The 4,820-nt window shown below is 29.2% G+C and overlaps 1 pseudogene; it reads right to left on the minus strand.

The window, feature by feature from the left end:
• Window positions 1-857: 857 nt before the first annotated feature.
• Window positions 858-3,678, minus strand: LOC124921855 (annotated as a pseudogene).
• Between the last annotated feature and the right edge of the window lie 1,142 nt (window positions 3,679-4,820).

Consider the following 4,820-nt stretch of genomic DNA (forward strand, 5'->3'; position numbering starts at 1 on the left):
GGATGTTAGACATAATTATTTTGAAAACAAGCTTTGGCTCTTCTTTCCTCGTGAACTTCATCCAGTGATGGCAAAGCCGTAGCCAATAACTCATCAGTGATGCTCCAATCCAGACAACTCCGGGGAGGGGCGTCCTCGTAGCGGTTCATTTCCTAGAAATTCCAATACATAAACATCGACAATGTCTGGATCTCTTTCTTCAACGACGAACGCAAGATAAGACTCTGATTATGAGTAGTGGGACATCATTGAGGTTGGTCGACACGTCAAGTTTAATTAATTATGTGAGAGGCTCCTTCACCTCGTCGCGCTAGCTATGGTGAATGATATACGAAATCAAACTAAAATCATTATCCGCGTCTTCCTTTGCAGATTAATTTTTCAGCAATGACAGATTTTTCTCACAGAGTTTACTTCATCTCGACCTTAAATCAGATGACTTCATCACGCTTCGATCTGCGTTTTCTCTAGAGAGAAAGAGCATATGTGAATCATGAATTCACAACCTCCGTCTTCAATCAGCAACGATGAGCTCGTGAGAGAAAATTTTAACCTAACCTAGTTCTTTCTCTAGACTAACCACACATATCTCTAACTTATCTAGATTCTATCAGGAAGGGGTAACCCAATCAATCAACTATCCATCACATAGCAATATCATTAACTATAATGTTTACATCTTTTACATTTTTCTCTAATATTTTTTATTGTGTGTAATTAATGTTGATTAATTAAATAATTTGATAATCTTAAAAAAAAGGTAAATATGGTATATAATATATGGAATGTTGAAAAAGAAAAAGTGAATAAGAGAAGGAGTACTACATTTTACCAATAAGTAAGCACATCACAAACTGTTAAAAAGACAAAAAGGAAATGTATAGATAGATTGATTGATCGATCATAGATAGATAGAGAGATATGTCTTTATATAGTAATTAGGTTCATGCATGATAATATATATATTTATTCAAGGAGAAGATGAAATAACTTAGACATTCTTTCGTTGGTTGATGGGTTCCTTTAGTGCATTGAAGTAAACAGTTGCAACTGGAACCCCCAAGCATAGGTGATGTGCGAAAGCTCTAGTGTTGAAGTTGGCCCTGGTTATAATATTTGGCTTCTCAATAGTTTGGTCGATATATTTGGACTGTCTAAATAGTATTAGAATATAACGGTGATTCCAACAGGTGGCATGGCTCCATGTATGGCACTATCTCTTTTCCTGCATTTTTAGTTTACTCATAGTTCAGTAGGTGAGTGCAAGAATTCATATTGTAAGGTTATGAGTTTGAATCTTCCCACCTGGTACTCATTCTTAGTTAGCTAATTACATTTTAAAGTTACACAACACGAAATTAACGCACCTTCACCAGAATTGGTACCTCCGGGAATGTTGGCCACAATCCTAAAAGGATAAAACGAAACATTAGTATACATGAAATTGTTGAACTCTTCTTACTATATTGAATCAACCCCTGGAGAATCAATGGAGAATCAATGAGATTATATCCTCTATTATACGGACCCCTGTTGTTCTCGAGGGGACAAAACAATCGTTTGAAACAATTTTTTTTTTACTGGTTTGCCCTCACTCCTGTGAGAGGAAAATGAATCCCCACCAGGAGTTTGATATACCAAAAGATTCTATCACATTTTTATATGGGTTTGTAAGACTTAATATTATTACCTAATACTATTGTTGCTCCTTTAATGTTTAATGCATTTTGACGTAGAAATACGTAGTTAACAATGTTCTTATTAAAATAAATCTTAATGAAATAATTGTTAAATAAAATGTTTAAATAAGATGTTTCAAGACTTAAGCTTGTTTGATATTTGATTATTTGAGATTTTTTTTTAATTTTGTCTAACAAATCTTGTTTGCTAAAAAATGTAAATTATTTGAGTTTTTAATTCGTTTAATTACTAAAATATATTTTTTATATTTAAAATTAATAAGAAATAAATATGAATATTTTAATATTTTTAGTTAATCAAATAAGTGATTTAATATTTATAATAATAATGTAATGATATGATAGGTAGAGAATTTCTAAAAAAGATTTGTGTTACTAATAACTTTTTCTAACAACAAGATAAATATGACAAATAAGAATTGAGAATTAAATGATTATGGTGACTTTCTCTTAAACGATGTTTCAGTTTTATATATAACCAATTCTTCTCGTCTTAAAAAGTTCTATTGTAATATTACAAAACTTTTAAACATTTAAATATATATTTCTAATTTATTATAAGTTATCATGGATTAAATTTTATCTTATCATCAAAATAGTAGGCTTAATATACATGCATGATTAATTAGGTTGGTAAATTTAACAAAAAAAAAAAAAGGTTTTAAAATGGTTTGAAAAAAAAATAGATGAAAGAGAAAGAGAGGACAACCAGTGCACCCATTCTCTCATGGAGTGGCTCGCTAGGGCTTGGCGCATCTGGATCTGTCATGACCTGATCATGTATGCCAAAAGAAGAATTAAAATAATATAAAAAAACACATTTGTATTTATGAAATAAATGACATGTGTGTTTGCTTTGTTCATTAGTTTTCACTTATTGACAATTAATTGATTAATGAATGCAGGTCTAAGTGGTCCATTTCAGTACATGCCATAACATTATATTCAAGTAGAATAATATATAATATATGATATATTGAGCATAATATTTAATTTTCTAAGAGAAAGTTGTATTGATTTATTTTACAAATTCAATAGTTACATCATTTCATTCATTTTTTTTATTTTTATTTTTATTTTATAGATCACACCACCTAATTTATTAAATAAAATTTTGTTTATTTTTATTTTTAAATTATTTTACTACTTTATATTATTACCCTTTAAGACATTTTACAAAATAAATTATACATTTAACTCCCAATGAATTTTGTATCTTACAATTAGTTGAATTTTGTAACTTACAATTAGTTTTATCGTTGTAAACATAAATTAAGTCTAAAAGTGGGTAACACCTACTTAAAAATATCAACAAAAACCTGTAACGTAAAAAGTCTCTGATTAAAAGCCAAACCCGTGTAAGTAAAAAGTTCAAATCGACGCAATAACTAACAGAAAACCCCAAAATCCCGTTTAACCTAAAATTCAAATGAGGGCGATAACCTCTAAAACAAAGCCGACAACTTTATTTGTTATGGTTAGACTTTAATATTTAATTTAGTAACGGACAATTGTTTAATTGATTTTTGTGCCTAATCTGTATAAAATTCTTAATCATTTTTCTAACAAAAGAAAATGTAACTTTCTAGTAAATATAATTTTGATGTTTAGAATAAAAGGAATTCCACATGCACTAACTCAAATACCCCAAAAGATTAATCAAATAGACAGAGAAATCATTACCAAGGTGTACAGCTCATTAGGCAATCCAGAAATGGTGACAGTTGGGGGATTGAAAGCCATGGAAGGCTTGATGATGCAGGCATTAGTAACATGCTTGGTTGCATAGTAGACATTCATGTCTGTTGTGGGCACAAATGGATCCACCACATCTCCAATTATTTTACACATGATCAGAGGATTTATCGAACTAGCAGCCATCTGAGAGAAGAGAAATTAAAACAGAGAAAGAAATGAAGAGCTGATGAAGATAAGAGGAGGCTGATAGAACTAAGTGAAGGATATTGGCATATAAATATATAAATAAATAGATGGACAGTTGGAGTAGATGAGTGGGTTAAAATATGGGAAAGAACAATGTAAGAGAGATGGCCAATTGTACATAACATATGCATGAGAGACAACTCAATTGTATTTACCTTTTTAATATTTTTTTATTGTAAATCATAATTTAACAGTTAGATTAAAAAATAAAAAAAATTATTCTAGTTTACTCCGTCATTCATCTTGACAACTTTTCTTGAGTGACACATCACCATCCACACCACAGACAAATTATTCAGAAAAAAATAGACAAGACATAAATGAAAATGACAAAATGAAAATGACAGTTAGATAAAAGTACAGATAAAAATATTTTATTTAATCTAATCATTTTAAGACCTAACTAATGTTGAAAAGCTAGCCAGATCAATATCATCAAATGAAACATAAAACACAATGGGAGTACATAACCAAGAAAATGAAACTACTTACATTGAATTCAAACCAACATGAATAAGTCAAACAACTATGATATCAAGAATATCCTTCTTCTACATCACAGCAAAATCTAACTCTTTAACATTGTTTTTTATATCTAAAAAATTTATAAAAAAAAAAAAATAGGATACAAAGAACATTGAGTTTATCATGTCATACAAAGGTTAAAATCAGAACCATCTAATAATATGAATTTCATTTGAATAGAAAAATAACATATAATGTGAGACATTAATACTCTATTCTAGAACCCTAAGGATTCTAAAAGGATATAGAACAATGCATGTTTTGTCCCTAACTGATATTTATTGAGAAACATCCTCCAATAATAATTTGCAAATAACAAAGAAATATTTGAGTACTTAGAAAATTGCACAAACATTCAAACTATGAAGTCCATCAAACAAATATGTTCATGATTTTATTTGCGATTCTCATACTCAAGGAAATCAAATTAACAAATAATTTAAACAACATACATTATTTTATCATAATCGATAACCCATCCAAAAATTCATCTCTACAATCATCAACACATCACACATGTTCTACTAATATTTATTTTCTTTCATATAATCATTTTATGTGATCAATATAAATTATGTGCATTATCTAGTTTGCAAATTTTTTTATTATAAATATGGAAAATGGAAAACCATACACTATCAATACTTTTTT

This window comes from Impatiens glandulifera, chromosome 1, assembly GCF_907164915.1.
Source record: "Impatiens glandulifera chromosome 1, dImpGla2.1, whole genome shotgun sequence".
Classification (NCBI taxonomy): Eukaryota; Viridiplantae; Streptophyta; class Magnoliopsida; order Ericales; family Balsaminaceae; genus Impatiens; species Impatiens glandulifera.